Source organism: Gopherus evgoodei, chromosome 3, assembly GCF_007399415.2.
Source record: "Gopherus evgoodei ecotype Sinaloan lineage chromosome 3, rGopEvg1_v1.p, whole genome shotgun sequence".
Taxonomy (NCBI): Eukaryota; Metazoa; Chordata; order Testudines; family Testudinidae; genus Gopherus; species Gopherus evgoodei.
The window spans coordinates 143,629,734-143,646,807 of record NC_044324.1 but is presented as its reverse complement, the minus strand read 5'-3'; the positions used below and the strand labels follow the sequence as shown (position 1 = coordinate 143,646,807).

The window sequence follows — 17,074 nt, the reverse complement described above, 5'->3', positions numbered from 1 at the left end:
AATGTAATCAATGATATCATGTTTGCCTGAGTTTGCAGAGAGCCAGAAACAAGTTCTGAGCTGTGAACTGCCCAATTCATTTCAATGACTGGGAACTCAGATGGCAATGATACTTTAAATGTCAATATAAATGTCAATGATTTGCTGATCCAGGACATTTTAAGAATCAAGAGGAAGTATATTATGAAATCTATACTAATATTTCTTAAAATGTGTGTGTCAAAGGGGAAGAAGCTCAAAAGACAAGTAGGAGCATGCATAAGTCTTTAGTAACACATCTAGGGCCTACCAGGGAATGAGATTGGTTACATTTTTCTGATGAGGGGGCAGGGGTTCAGCTTTTAAGTGTGGGAAACATTAGACTAGGGGATGCCTCTGGAGCCTGCTGAGATAAGCATCTGCAGGAACATCCATTTTTGTTAGCAAAAGGCTGATAGTAATAGAGGAAGGTGTTGGGATTTGGAAAAACCTTGCAGGTGTAGAGGTAGAAAATTAGAGATGAGCTCAGAATGGAGTCTGCATTAGAATAGAAGGAGGGTGTTTGGTGCATGTATTGGATAAAGAGAGAACCTGTAGTAGAAGTGGGGAGAGGGGAGGATTGAGGACTGGTTTGAGATGAAACCTCCAATGGGGAAGGAGGAGGAAGATAAGAATTGGTACAGAAAGGAGCTAGAACTGAAGTATGTTGTTTGCTTTTCAGATCTCATCCTAAGCCAGTCATTCCAGTAATTATGAATTGTGGGCACATTTGAAAAGTTTAAATGATCAAATATGCTTGCTTTGCAGAATTGTTTCTTAGCACTACACGCACCCTGTCTCCAAGGTGAGACCTGCAGTTCTGCCAATTTAACACCGTTCCCCCACAAATAAATGATGTAAACCCTGATATGCAATGGAAAAATATTTCACTATAGTCATAACGTAGGCTGCAAAATTACTTTTATATCACAAGCAACAGTCATAAAATAAATGAGAATTGTGCAGTAACTGTCATGCTTGTACTACTAAAGAAGACTTTTGTTACACAATGAAGTCAGGCCAGTCAATGCTGTGAAATAAACTGTATCATTTATAGAATATCAGGGTTGGAAGGGACCTCAGGTGGTCATCTAGTCCAGCCCCCTGCTCAAAGCAGGACTAATCCCCAGACAGATTTTTTGCCCCAGATCCCTATAATGGCCCCCTGAAGGACTGAACTCACAACCCTAGGTTTAGTGGGCTAATGCTCAAACCACTGAGCTGTCCCTCCCCCCTGCATGAGGTTTACGATAACTGATGGGAGAGATGGAATTTTGAAAAATGACCTAGCTTTCTTTACAGCACGGTCTAAATAGGAATATATGTACTATAATATATAGTATATGTTTTTTACTCTCCCTGCCCTCCGTGGAACCTTAGTTAAGAAACTTAGACTTAATGTTTGTGCTAGATGGAATTAGGTGCACATTTGTTCCATATTAAAGTGTATTGGAGGACTCTTAAATTAATTCAGGAGGATTAAATATTCATTCTACTATTTTAAATTAGTCATATTTTTATTGATTGGGAATGTGGATGACTAAGTTGGAAGGTATTGCCAGCGTGGAGGAGGACCAGAATATCATACTACAGTAAAAGCTTTGGCATGTTGGAGAAATGGGGGGTGCTGGTAAGTAGCAGAGATGCTATTCTTGACCTTCCCTTTAAGTCTCAGGATCCCAGGGTTTGTCTTTTCCGTGTTTGTCTGCTTAGACAATCTCCCTCCTTCTCTCCCTCTAAGACATGGGTGATGGTAGACATTTTGTCATATTTGTGTAGGATTACATTCCTGTCTTCAGAAATGTTGATGAAAGTATAACTTAGAAATAATAAAGGAACAATGATGAATTCCAGAGGTTACTCTTATTTACAATTTGAACTTAATCTTTTGTTAAACTGGATATGACTCTTAATATTCTCTGCTCTTAATTTGTTCTCTGTACCTGCTGTTGTGCATATTGTTTTCTCTCTGTTGCAATTTCAATACCTACTTTGTACATTGAGCTAGAAAACCAGCTAAAGTAATGACTTCTGATATGAATAACTTTTTGAGAGGTTAGTGTGCTCTTTTGTATGTTTTTATAAAATGAAATGTGTCATTATCTTATATTTTACATTTCTGGGTTGCTTTTTATTTCTCCAAAAACAGTGGAAAGGCTGTATTATGTTATGCATATTCAGCTTTTTAAAAATAACATTCTTTAGTCCATATAATTTCAAAGTGAGAAGTTTGTTTTTATTTCTATGCAAGGAGTTGCTATCTCAGCAAATGGGGGATTTAAACATCTGTCTAGTGCGAATATACCCACTAGTTACTGAATACCACTGAGAATTGCTGGATTTCTTTTGATAGTCCCCTCTTTCAAATGTACACAATTTCCCTTTTATCCCCTCAAAGACTTATTGTCAAGTCAAGTCTTCAGGCCAGGGTGATTTGGCTCTCTCCAGAGCCAGTTAATATGGTACTTGAATCACTCGAAGAGGACAGCTTAAAAGCTATGCAAGATACTTCCTTTCCTCACCCAACCTCCAGAGTTGCCAAGTACACTGTTTCTATAGTACAGAAGTCCCCTGTTTATCTCTCTAAACTTTGGCTGCATATTTGACTTGAAAAACTATTTCATTGAGCATCTTGACTTTGGTGGTGTGTTCCAGGCAGCACAAATGCAATCGTGGCTGACACCTTGCTTTTCTTGCAGAGCAGGGGATAACTCTAGTGTTCTGGCTAATGCTACCTCTCTTAATGAAATCGGTTCTAATGGTTGGGGTGAGGTCCACACTAATGCTGAGGGCATTTTTTTTGCTGCCCTTCGCAGAACACCACCAGCATTTGATGTCCTACCCTGTAAGGCACTTTGAACACTTTGAAGATGTAAAGTGCTGTATGAAATTTACCTTCTGTTTACTTTTGGTACATCATTTGATATTCAGTAGGAAAGTTCACTTTGTATTCATTGTTCTAAATATACTGTATTCCCAGAGAAAAACTACATTAAACTGAAGTTAAGACTGAGTACATATCAGTAACTTAAGGGTAAAACATTAAAGGGATGTTGTAATTATCCCCCAAACAAATGTTGCAAACCCAGAAAATTTGGAGTTAATGATAAACCTAAAAGAAATTCAATTTTGTTAAGCTATGGAAATGCATGGTGAAGGCATCCAATCATTCTTACCTCTGCCTTGTGTGGTGAATTTATCAAAATGTAATTTTAGATTATTAATTTTTTCTCTCTGTGTATGTATGCTTACCTTTAACTTGTTAATTGCAAGTAATGACAAATCATTTTATTTGAGTGGCCTCTGCACATTCTGACTCTTGTGATGTGCCAAGGTGCAGTTTGGACCAGTGGAAACTTCTACCAGCTGTGCCCATTGGAGCACTCGTATGCCTCTTGCCTTCTCCTTGAGGCCCTGAACATTTGGAGGGTGAGGTTATAAAAGGGGGCATGTCATGAAAACCACCTCAGTTCTTTCCAATTGTGATAGCAGATAAACTAGGAAGCTCACAGATGACTGGATCCCCAAATTTTCAGAACCCTGATTTGTTCTCACCCTATTTTAGTGAGGTTTAGCTAGTCAAAAAACAAGAAAAAACTACCTAAGTATTTTAGCACCGTGGCATGAATCGTTTGTTCTGATACATCAAAACCTATGATAAAGAAACCTGGGTTCAAGAGGTATGCCTCTTGCCCTGCTATTATTTCTCCTGAGAGAGAGAGAGAGAGAGAGACACACACACACACACACACACACACACACACACACACACACACACACACACACACACACACACACACACACACCACACACACACACACACACACACACACATTGTTTGGGGCAAGGTGCTGTGTGTTTGTTCCATATGCAGCACCTTTATTCCCAGGAATTGCCTTCAAGCTATGTTATTGCAGGAATCATTAATAGGTAAAGCTTCTGGTTCTAAAACTCAGTTATGTAAGTGCTGTGAGACCAGCCTCAGCTTTGACTCCTGATAAGGTTAAAAATCATGGCAAAATCCCTTCATGTGTTGGCCTCTGTCTTGAGCCAATCACTATGAATCTGAAAAGATTGGTTCCAGCTGAGCACAAATGCGTGGCCTCACAAGTTTCCACCTCTGCTGAAAGACAGTCCTCAAGAGCATACCTCTATGTATCTAGTGCGTCCAGTTCTGCACACTGAAGGGCAAAAGCATACTGTTAAGCATCAGGCCTTGGAAGTTGGTGCCACAGTGAAGAATAATATTGAGAGTAAAGGCTGTCTGGATCCAAGGGTGTTTGTTGGTTCTGTACTAAAAATCTCATTCATTGTTTGCTTTAACACAACTGTCAGTTCCTTCTGGATCTATGGTTACCATAATAGATCAGGCAGGTTCATCAGTTTGAACCCCTTAATCACCCTCATTTAGATCAACCTTCAGATCAGGGGGCCTTTGTGCAGCACTGGGTACATTGTCCTTAGTGCTTAAAGAGAAAGGAAAGACGCATAAAGCAGTGGGGCTGATTCCTTCTTCTGCAAGAAATTAAACATCTATCTCAATTCCAGTCTTTCAGACCACAAGATCACCCTCCTTCACCCAGGGATTATGAGAGGGTAACTAGACAAAACCATTGTTACCAAAGGTCAGTTTGTAGTGAGCCATGCCTTGAGAGCATCCTTCTGTGCTTTTGATATGGTTTCTAGTACTGTCATTACCCTTACTTTGAGGTACCATTCATGGTTTTCTCTCTCTACTTCCTCAGGAAAAGAATGGTGGGGAGAAGACCTCTCATTTGATAGTGAAGGGCTGTTTAGCTTTAGAACATATGAGTTTGTAAGGGAACTGAAAGACACCAAGTCTACTGCAAGGTGTCTAGTGATTTCTGAAACCCCTAGGGAAAAAATGGGGATACCAAATTTGATCAGAAACCATACCAATGCTCTACTTCCTATTCTTTTGAAGAAAATAATCCCTCCTCACCCCCCAATTCAGTATCAGTAGACATACAAACCCTAGTAAATGCAAGCTAAAGAAAGATCTGCTGCATCATCTTCCTGTGTATCAGCCTATATATCACAGGTTTGATGAGATGCACAAAAATCCCAAATCAGTTTTTTAAACTATGCATCCCTTTCATTTGTAAACTTTACCCCCCTCTGTTCTCATCCCTCCTCTCACCTTCACTGCAATCCACATTTCTTAGAGGCCTGGAGTGTAATCACCATAGCTAAATGGAATTTGGAGATTGTCCAGCAGGGTTACTCCATTCAGTTCAACACTATCCTGCCTCCCACCAACCCTCCTCTTCAAAAGAAAGAACTTGCAGAAATCAGAAGTCTGCTCACTGCTGGAGTCTGGTGCCATAAAGAAAATTCCTGAAGGTATCTGGGGGAAAGGAATTTTTTTCCCAGATACTTTCTAACCCTAAGAAAGATGGAGGTCTCAGACCCATTTTAGTTGAGAAGCTCAGCTCTCCATCAGAAAGTTCAAATGCACTATGCTTTACCCTAGTCTCACTCATCCCCTCCTTATTCAGCTATGATTGGATTGGGGCTCTTGATTTACAAGATGCTTACTTTCACATCTCAATGAGACTTTTGCATAGAAAATACATGATTTCTTGTGGGTGGAGATCATTATCAATATAAGGTCTTTTCACTTGGCCAATCTGCAGCACTTTGAGTATTCACAAAGTGCCTCTCAGCAGTAGGAGGCCATTTGAGATGTTAGGTTATCCAGGTTGACCCCCACTTGAACAGTTGGCTCATCAAGGTGTCGTCACAGGAGGGCCTGCCAAAAGCTATGTCACAAACATGTACCTTGTTCCAAGCAATGGGGTTCAAGATAAACTGAAAGAATTTGTAAATAACACCAACCCAGGTCATGCCTTTTATTGGGATAGTTCTGGAGTCTCAAAAAATTTAAAAATGCTTACAACAAAAGATGTAGTACATGAGAACTTGTGTCAAACAGTAATGTTCTTCCTCAGGTTGATGGGCCTTATGACTTCAGTGACTGTTGTAATTCCGTGTGCACGTCTACAGTTGAGGTACATACAACATTGGCTAGCAAGATGCTATATTCCAAATACAGTAAGCATGTTTATGAAATTGATACTACCCAAGGATGTGTTCCTGTTCTTATTCCTTATGTGATAAACTCAACATCAGAGTTCTCAGAGATGTTGAATTCAGCCTCCTAGCTCAGTCAGTCACTGTCATCGCAGTCAATCTGGGCTTGGAAGCTTATTACAAGAATTTGACAATTCATTGTTGCCTGAATTTCTGGGAGGAAAAAACTTCCATATCAAGTATTCTAGAATTAAGCACAACACATTGGGCACTCAAGTTCTTTCTTCCTCCACTATGTGGCAGAGTAGTTCAAGTAGGGTGACCAGATGTCCCGATTTTATAGAGACAGTCTCAATATTTGGGAATTTTTCTTATATAGGCACTTTATTACCCCGATCCCCGTCCTGATTTTTCATGCTTTCTATCTGGTCACCCGAAGTTAAAGCAGTTACAGATAATTATACAGCAGTTTTTTTACATGAATAGGTGGGTAAGCACATTTCATCTACCTGTGCAAAGAAGCTGTAGCTCTGACACCAAACTTACCCATTAGCTTTCCAGCTTGCTGACAAGGACAATATGCTGACAAATCAGATGAGCAGAGAGTTACATGGTCAGCCCGAGTGGCCACTGAAGAACTCAGTAGAAAATTTCATCCTTCCTCCGCACCTGAAATTTCTCCCCAAGGTGGTAACATGATTCTATTTTAACTTGGCCATAAGTTGTCCATATGTTTCTGTAGCCTTGCTCCCCTGGGGAGCTAAACTACACATATTGAATGCTAAGACAGAGGTAGCCTATTTCAACAGGTCTAAGAGGAGTACAGGAAATAACCTAGACTGTTTGTCTCCTTATGGGGAAAAAGAATAAAGAGCAGGCAGTTGTACCCCAATGCCTTTCTAAGGGGGCTAAGCTATATGGAGGTGTGATATAAATATATCTCTATTCCAGAGGGCTTGGAGTGCACGTAACTAGAACAAAAGCCACTGTCACCACCTACTTTAAATATATTCTGTATTAGCAAGCGGTAGAGATACCATTTGGAGGTTGATTCATGCATTCACAAAGCATTATTCTGTAGAACAGGGGTAGGCAACCTTTCAAAAGTGGTGTGCCAAGTTTACTGTAATTTAAGGTTTTGCATGCCAGTAATACATTTTAACGTTTAACGCTCTCTATAAATCTATATTATATAAATAAACTATTGTATTTAAAGTAAATAAGGTTTTTAAAATATTTAAGAAGCTTCCTTTAAAACAGAATTAAAATGCAGATCTTATCAGTTTAGTATGATCCTTGCCCTCGCTTTTCCTTGCTGACTTTTCCAATGAGGGCTACAGCTGTGGGTGACTGGAGAGCGCTGGGTCGAGGCCAGGAGCAGAGCCCTGGGCTGGCTGCCGGTACCCTGGGCTGGCAGTGGGATGAGCGGGGCCAGCGGCCGGAACCCCAGACCAACAGCGGGATGAGCCGCTCAGCCCACCGTTGGCTCTGCTCAGTCCGCTGCTGATCTGGGGTCCCAGCAGGGGTGAAAGTAATTTAAATTTCTTACAAGTACTGTCATATTGTAACTCCCCCCTCGGGAGAAGGAGCTCAGGTGCTGGGGATGCGTGGGGGAGCACTCAGGGCAACGGGTTGGGATGCAGGGGGCTCAGGGTAGGGGGTGGGGATGTGGATGATGCAGGAGTCAGGGCTGGGAGCATGGGGGGTGCAGGAGTCAAGGTTGGGTGGCATGAGGGGCTCAGGACAGGGAGTGTGTGTATGAGGGAAGTCCTGGGGTGGTGGGGGCTTGGGACTTGCCTCAGACAGTCCCGGTTGTATCTGGGTTACCTGGATGGTGGATGGGTCCCTGCACCATGCTGTTTCTGTTCCTGCCAAGGGAGCTGTGGGCCAGCTGTGTGGGGACACTGCATCAGCAGGCAAATGGGGGACGGTAGCAGAAGACCCCCTGGCCTGCCGCTCCCTTCATCTCCCCCCCGAGGGGCTGCAGCTGTGCATGCCGCAGGGGCGGCACGTGCTTGTATTGCCCTGGTATCCAGCCACAGTGGCAAGAGAGGGGCAGCAGGACAGGCTGGGACACGGACACTTCTGCTGCCCCCACCCCTCCACCGGCCCCTTTCACTTGCCTGACTGCCTGCTGCTTAGTCCACTGCATGGGGCCGCCAGCGCCAGCCTGCCAGAGAGTTCCGGCAGCCAAGAGGACCCCAGCTGGGAGCGCGCCACGTGCCCTGCCTCCAGCCGCAGCGGAGCGCCCCAGCATCAGCCAGCTCCGAGCGTGCACGCTCTGCCTTACTTTCACTTCTAGGTTCCGTCTGCTGGCCCTTGCCGGCCGGGGTCCCGGCGGCCAGGACCCCGGGTGGCAAGGGGCCGGCAGCCGGAAGCCCAGAGCAACGGCACGCTGAGCGGGGCTGGCAGCTGGGACCCCAGAGCAGTAGCAGGCTGAGCAGCTCAGCCCGCAGCCAGTTTGGAGTTCTGTCCACCGGCTCCTGCCATCCAGGGTTCCAGCCACTGGCCCCACTCAGCCCACTGCTGGCCCAGAGGTCCGTCCTGCCATAGAAGTTATGATGCTTCTGGGGGCACCCAGAGCTAGGAGTCACCTTGTTGCCACTTCCAACATGATCAAGTCTTGCCTGTGCCAGCTGAGTGTTTGCTCCCTAACACAACTAGCTTGCCTTCCACTATCACACTCTCCTCTGGGCTATACCACCCCTTCCTTTGCCCTGGAAATTTACAATATATGCACCTCGTCCCCTGAGTCCCTTCAAAGTATCCCCCAGTGGTATTTGCCCCCTGATCACTGGATACCCACAGAAATCTTTGATCCCAATTCAAAGGAATAATGTACCCCAGTTTACTAGTTTTACCGTAGGCCGCTGCTTCTGTATCACACACAACATTTGAGTTCAATTATAGTGTGTAAAAAAAAAAAAAAAAAAAAAAAAAAAGAAATTTATTTAAGAACAGAATAGAGAATCAAATAGAAATAAGTGTGAGTTTTAGAAACAAATGGTCACATACAAAACAAAATCATGAAACAGAGAGTAGGGAATACATTTATTCTTATCTAATAGAATAGATTCTCACTCCAAAGTTCTGTCTTTTGTAGTGTTTGCTAGACCTGATCTTTCATGATCTTTCACCTGCATTGTTTCAAGGTACCTGCTGAGTGAATGAATGTAATGTCTTTCTCCACCTTCTGATGCACTGACTCAGTCTTTTGTCTTTGTTCACAGACAGGGCCATCCCCTTGCTGTCATATTGTTCCTTTTCACTGCCAAGTAGTTTTGACATTTATAGCTTGTCTTTGATGATTTTCCACTGACTTTTCTCAGTTGTTGCAACAGTGGACCACTGAGCAATACATTGCATAATTGGCTAGCCAGGGAGGGGTGACAACTCCTTCCCACTAGAATGAGTCGTCACTGAGACACGATACCCTGGTGACTCACTTTGGCTCCAAGACTTATAAAGGTCATAATTTTCTATACAGTTACATTATGCCTTAAATATTACCTGTACACACATCTCACATTATCGATGAGCAACAAGCTTTCAGTAGAGACCTCACATTCCACCCTTTATGGATAAATACCATGAAAACAGTGTATTAGGTGAGTGTGTTTGTCCTGTCTGAGACGGGAGTTGCTTGTAAAGAGCAGTGAATCCTTTGTCAGTTGGCACCAATGCTTTGTCACAGATGTGGCATCTAGAAGAGCTGTACAATTTGGTAAAGCAATATTACAATTGCCATTTAAGTAGGCCTCTTTGTCCCATCCTCTGAAGGCAGGAATACTGCTTGCTAAAATCCTGAGAGTGGAAAATGTGCAGAAGAAATAATGAAGGTTACTTATATGTAAGTGCAGTTCTTTGAAATAACCTCTGCACATTCATGCTCCCCTGCCCATCTTCTTTTCTTCCTTGGGGTCCTAATTTCAGTTTTGAACCCAAGGAGGGACTGGATGAAACTAAGGGTACGTCTTCACTACCCGCCGTATCGGCAGGTAGCAATCGATTGCTCTGGGATTGGTATATCACGTCTCATCTAGACGCAATATATCGATCCCTGAACGCGCTTATATCGATTCCGTAACTCCACCAACCCGAACGGAGTTGCGGAATCGACAGGGGGAGCCGCGGACATCGATCCCGCGCCGTGAGGACGGTGAGTAATTCAATCTTAGATACTTCGACTTCAGCTACGTTATTCACATAGTCTTTTGTAGCGTTTGCTAGACCTGGTCTTTCACCTGCATTGTTTCAAGGTACCTGCTGAGTGAATGAATGTAATGTGTCTTTCTCCACCTTCTGATGCACTGACTCAGTCTTTTGTCTTCACATAGCTGAAGTTGCGTATCTAAGATCGATTTTCCCCCGTAGTGTAGACCAGCCCTAAGGTGGTCAGCAAACCATGTTGTCCTTTTGTAGTTTGGCTATTCAAATGTTCAGAGCCATGAAGGAAGGGGCAGAGTTAGAGGGGGCGTGAGTGCTCCAATGAGCACTGCTTCTAGAAACTTCTATCGGCCTAAGCTGCACTGTCTGCTCATATTGAAAAACTCAGGTTATAGGCAAATAACATCCTTTTGCAGTTTGATCCATGAATCATGGTAAATGAATACTCGCTGGCTAAAATCATCTATGAGAAATGGTGGGAGGGCAACTTTTTCTCCTTCTGGCTTAATAGGAAACAGTTAGAAAAACAGCTGTGAGTACTTTCTCCCAGAAAAATCCCTTGATCTGAGGATATAATTGTTTTAATACTGTTCTTTACCTTGTAAATCCTGTGTGTGTGTGGGTGTGTGTGTGGTTCCATAAATGAACTAAAAATAGTCTAACTGAATTGCAAGTCAACGTGTGAAAATATCGCCCAAATAGGAGTTTTGCTATTGGCTTCAATGGAGCCAGGATTTCACCCTACACATCTATGTAGTCCAGCCTACGTGAGGTCATATCCCAGTCTACTCTTCAGCTTTGGTCATTTAATCAAGCTCTGGCATATATAGCATGATAGAGCTCATTTTTGACAGAGCTATAAGAACCGTGAGAGATTTACTTTGTTTTAGAAAGCAGATTAGCCTTAAAATATCCAACTGCCAAAACTTGTATCACTTATCAAAATGCTGAAGCAAAATAGTAGGGTAATGGTGTCAATAGTTCAAGAAAAGTCTGAAGTACTAATTCTGAAATATAAAATAAACTTTTTTCCTTTCAGCAAATTAAAAAAAAAATTAAAATTAAAAAAGTCCCTTTAGCAACCTTATTCTGTTTCTGAAATATTATTAATTAAATTGATGTAGCATTGTGCTAATTAAGATAGTAATATAAAGTAGAAATGTTAATTGTGGGACTATACCAATTGCATACTGAAAAGTTTATCATTGTTTCCCTATGAAACAAATTACAAATTGAGCAATAGTATTTAAGGTTGATTATTCTGGGGAAATGACCAGAAAAAAATGTATAAAAGCACCTCTGTCAATAAGTACCAAGAGTTTGGGGATAGGTACCTTATTATTACCTTTCCAAATCCAAAATAAATAAAAAGATTCATTGCAAACTAAACTTGTGTGTGCTTCATAACTGATTGCAATGTATCTTGACATAATAATGATGATCATAATAATTGGGAGGTGGGACTCACTAAATCACTTTGTCATCTTTGATTTCCTAAGTGAAGGAAGAGAATCCAGTCCATAAGTCTGTTTAATAGGAAAGATAAGTTTTGGGGTTTTTTTATGGTTTTGCTTTTTATTTTTAAATCTTCTAAAACTGCTGCAATAGATGTTATTGTGATTGCCATCTTGGATTCCTTCTAAGACCAAAGGGAAACATGATTATGACTTAGAAAGCATTATTTTTTTTACCTTTTGTGAAATTGCACTGACATTAGGCAAAATTTTATTGTTCAAGTGTATAGCTTCAAGGTTATATATTGTGGCTTTGCTTTAATGTTTGTTTTAAGATACATGTCTCTAGCATTTATCCATGAGTGGAAGAGACCATCCGTGAAGTACAAATATAAGGGCTAATTCTCCATTCATTTACACCTGTTTTGTGGTAGTGTTACTCCATTGACATGAAAGGAATTGCTCCTGATTTGCATCAGTTTAAATATAGAATCATTCCAAAAGTGTATTAGCATAATTGCTTAATTATAACTCTTGTTTCAAATAATCCAAACCTTGATCTAACACAATAACAGTAGTATAATAGAATTTTTTTTAGATATTTTATCACAGGTTTTTGATCTCAGCAAGCTTTTTTCATTTTCTGCCCTTACAGTTCACTTACAACCAAAGACTATACATGTGAAGAAAGAGCACAAATGAGTAAGTTCACAACAAATACTCAGTGTACAGAAACTCATGTGTATCCCCATTAATCAAAATGAGAGGCTTCCCATGTCTCTTCTGCCTCCTGTCTAAATATGCATATTAGTCATGGACCTGAAGTATGGGTATAAGAAGTAACCATTTACACTGTAGTTATAGTTTTATTGTAAATCTGATGTATAATAATTTGAGCCATTTTTTCGTGAACTGGGTTCATAATTTGTGTATTGTACGGTTTTCAGTCCCTTTTCCACAGCTGCAATCCATGTAAGTGACTCAATTATAGTTCGTGTTAGCCTTAAAGATTCACTGATGCCTCATGGAAAACCTTGAAAAACATTCTATTTAAGACAATTATGCTTAAATATCGCATTTTCTAAGGACATTTGCATGAAAACAGGCTCTTGCTAAAGCAGTTCATCTGCTCTTCCTGCATATTCCTCATTTGAATAATAATCCTTTGTGATATCACAATTCACTGCTCTTGAGATTGTGATATCACACAATGTATGGCCAAGATTCCAATTTGGATATCTAAAGTTAGGCACCTAAATTCCTATTTAAACACCTAAATGAGCACCCACACCCTCCACTGTGCCCTGAAAATCCAGGCCATTTTGATTTAGGAACCCAAAATGGAAATATCTGGTCTATGGCTTTAAGGAATAAACAGTAGGAGCAGATGAACTCCATCTATATAATGATTCTTAATCTTAGTGGTTTAAAAACAAGGGAAGAAGCAAATGGAAAATCATTTAATTTAGAAAAGTATTCTAAATTAAGACTAAATTAAGTCTTCTATATTTTCCTTTTGACAATTTTTGTACAGGTGCTGCTGTCTTAAATAGTTGAAAGTTCAGGTATTCTTCCACTAACACTGTCGTTACCTTGATGTTACTCAGTGAATTGTCTAGTTTCGAGTTCTTGAGGAGTTCTAGATTAACTATTCTGGCAAAATACACAACGCTATGCTCTTTAAATGTGTTACTCTGAAGACTGAAAGCTGACTGAACTCTTACTGCTCATAGCAAAATGCTATGTAGAATCAGTCAAATGCATATCAAATGTCTGGCTGATCATCAGATTTGGCTTATTATTCACATTTATATTCCTATTTTATCAAATTACACTTCTCATTTTTTAAGATTAGCACAGCCTCAGAATCACAATTCTAGAATTTTAATCTTGATAAATAGTACAAGGATTAACTATGCATTCTTCTTAGGGTGATAAAATTCTCTAATAATAGGGGCAGATTTCCAGTTTCTTGATCAACAAAAAGATCTCAAAAGGCCCCTTATATAATTCATTTCTGTCTATCAAGGCTGACATGAGGCAGGATTATCAAGCAGCCTCCCTTTGACAGGGTAGTCCAATAGTACAGTTTTTATTCATTGCTCTGTTACTGGCACAGGACCACTTGTGGGCATATATCCAGGTCCCCAGGAAACTTGGAAACATTCCACCTTAAAGAGAACTGAAACTGTGGCTAACAAACCAGCTGCTGTATTGAGCTCAGAAGGAAGTCTTTGTAACTCTGTGGAAGGAACTTAAGTTATTTGCATAACATCCAGCAGCCCTAGTGCAGAGGATTGGCACAAGCACAACAGCAGGGTAGGCATCCAGTTTTATCTTTTGACCATGTTTGGCAATGGCTCTCTAGCTGAAAGACTAAGGTGAGGAGGAAAAAAGGGAAAAGTGAGGAACTTGACCTAGAGGAGTATGTGCGCAGTGTTCAGGGATGAGGAAGATATTAACAAGTATTCTTTTGGGGCTGGGGCGGGGGAGGAAATCTGTTTTGTTAAATGCTATGTCTCATAACACAAACAAAAGCAAGTTTATAATAAATGGTGCAAGCATTAGTTATAACTGAGGGGTGTACGTAGATTATTTTGTCCAGTTCTTTTTTGTGGAGAGCAAACAAATAGAGCAAAGAGCAATTGATGAAAAACAAATGTAGGAGAGGGGGAGTAATGCCATAGAAGGTAATACAATCTCTTCGTCATCTGATCCTTTTTCAAACAGAGGATCTTCTGTATTACTGAATTATGAATCTATGGAATATTCACTATTAAAATGTACACACAGCCTATGTCAGTGGTTCTCAACCTATTTACCATTGTGGCAGACATATGCAGTGTTCTATGTGTTATGTGGGCTGCATCCACACAATATGTATATACTATCTGTATGGCCCTGAGGATGCTACATAGGCCACAGCTGTGTGGTGATTGGACCTTAAGTGTCCCATGGGTTGAGAACCACTGGACTATATTAAAAATAAAGAGGTTATGTAAATTAGTCCAACTATTGGTGAGGCCTCATCTGGAGTACTGTGTCCAGTTTTGGGCCCCACACTACAAGAAAGATGTGGAAAAATTGGAAAGAGTCCAGCAGAGGGCAACAAAAATGATTAGGGGGCTGGAGCACATCATTTATGAGGAGCAGCTGAGGGAACTGGGATTATTTAGTCTGCAGAAGAGACGAATGAGAGGGGATTTGATAGCTGCTTTCAACTACCTGAAAGAGGGTTCCAAAGAGGATGGATCTAGACTGTTCTCAGTGGTACCTGATGTCAGAACAAGGAGTAACGGTCTCAAATTGCAGTGTGGGAGGTTTAGGTTGGATAGTAAGAAATTTTTCACTAGGAGGGTGGTGAAGCACTGGAATGGGTTACCCAGGGAGGTGATGGAACCTCCTTCCTTAGAGGTTTTTAAGGTCAGGCTTGACAAAACCCTGGCTGGGATGATTTAGTTGGGGATTGGTCCTGCTTTGAGCAGGGGGTTGGACTAGATGACCTCCTGAGGTCCCTTCTTCCAACCCTGATATTCTATGATTCTATAGATTTTTAAAAGGACTGCCTTATTTGTTCATATACCTTCACTTCAGTGGTTCTTGTAAAGGCAGTTTTTTTTCCAAATGTTGCTGTTTCCAATAAAGGGTTAATCCATAATTCAGTGCCAATTTAGGCATCTCTTTGGTCGACCAATACCCTAGTTTTAAGGTGTTCACTGCTTCATAAATCAGAGGAGGGAATAACTGTTTTTTTTTTGTTTTTTTGTTTTAAACCGAAAACCACTGGATACAATATGCTATTGCTTTAAAATAATGAATGTACACAAATATTTGTTTTCCTGAGAATGGGCTGTGTCATACTTTCTATGTAACTGAAAGGATGTAGAAGCATAAGAAAAGAGAATTGCCACAATGGTCAAGTCTTTTTGAAGTATGCTTTCCTCCAACATCAGATGGAGCAGGAGGCATGGCCTCAAAGCCTCTCAGGTGATGGAAAGCATGGAGCATCAACACTATGGATCCCATGGTGCATTTACTGGTTTTTGAACTAAAAAGGCAAAAAGAGACAGAATTATTTATACAGACATAGTAGAATTGTTCCAGTTCAGAACTGACTCTCTGTCTTCCATTTAAGGAAGTCATGCATCTATTAGGAGTGGATGAGGCTGGAATGGAGAAAGGAAACTTCTGTTGTTGAGATCATTGAGAGAGATAAAGAGCCTGATCACTTCCTCGTGCATCAAGAAATGTATCTGGTGCTGGGGAACATCTTGAGGAAGGAAGAACATATGCAGAAAAAGTGGAAGCAAACTGCTGGCATAGGAAGTTAACAGTCGGAGGGGGGCGGGGAAGAGTACTATGACACTCATCTTTTAAAAAGGTGTTTGTTTTTTTAAAAGAGGAAACTGGTAAAAAAAGAACATAAAACCAAAGTGCGTGGTAAACTTTGCAGGTGACTCAGTTGTTTAGGTGAGTGAAGCATAGAGAAGACTGTTGGGAACACGAGAGGGATGCAACAAAGATAGATGAATGAACAGCAGATGAAATTCTGTTGTGTTAAATGCAAGGTGTACTGTGCACAGGAAGGAATGACTTGGACTACTAATATAAATTACTGGGTTTTAAATTAGTTGAAACTACATGACAAATCATGGCATCATTGGATATCTCATTGCGCAGTGGCAGTCAAATAAGCCAACATTGTTGAGCGAGTACAAGGAATGCAATGAAAAAATTACAGAAAAGATTATAATGCTATTTTATACAAATCAGTTATACCCCTTCCCTGAAATGATGCATCCAGTTCTGGTCACTATACAAAAAAGATCTAGCTGTATTAGATGAGAGGCATGAAATGATGATGATTTTAGCACCTAGAAGCACCTAGAAACGCCACCCCTATTCTACTAGGCATATTATACAAACATAACAAAAAGACTGTCCCTGCCCAGAAGAGCTTCTCTTCTAAATAAACAAATGAAAAGACTTCATATGAGCAGAGACTGAACCGTTTTTGACTGTTCTGTTTACAGAGGAGAAGAATAAAAGTTGACATGATGTAGCAACAGATGTTATAGAAAGAGTAAATAGGAACACCCACTTTACTTTTTTCTCATAATACAATAACAAGGAACTATCTAATGAAAGTGAAGGATAATGTATATTAAATGATTTGAGGAAATACCTATTTTTACATAATGCATAGTTAACTAGAGGAACTCAATGCTACAAGATATCCTTGAAGACGAAACAGGCTTGTTTAAAAAAAGGATTATCCATTTATATGTATAACAAGAAAATACATAGTTACATGAGCTAGAATGACAGCCATTTAATTTTATATATATGTATAAATTCCAAAATTATGCACAGTAATGGAA

General features: G+C 40.7%; 1 protein-coding gene across 9 annotated transcripts in view; it reads left to right on the top strand.

Annotated features, from left to right (window-relative positions):
- SIPA1L2 (signal induced proliferation associated 1 like 2) overlaps positions 1-17,074 on the top strand; it is a 250,453-nt gene that overhangs the window by 90,808 nt on the left and 142,571 nt on the right. The window contains exon 3 of one of the 9 annotated variants that reach the window (XM_030556895.1): positions 12,349-12,395. The exons of 7 other annotated variants lie outside the window; for them this stretch is intronic. The gene's annotated coding sequence lies outside the window, so the exon portion shown is untranslated. Of the gene's footprint in view, positions 1-12,348; positions 12,396-13,959; positions 14,013-17,074 lie in introns of those variants that run through there. One more of the 9 variants, XM_030556896.1, reaches the window with a different exon arrangement.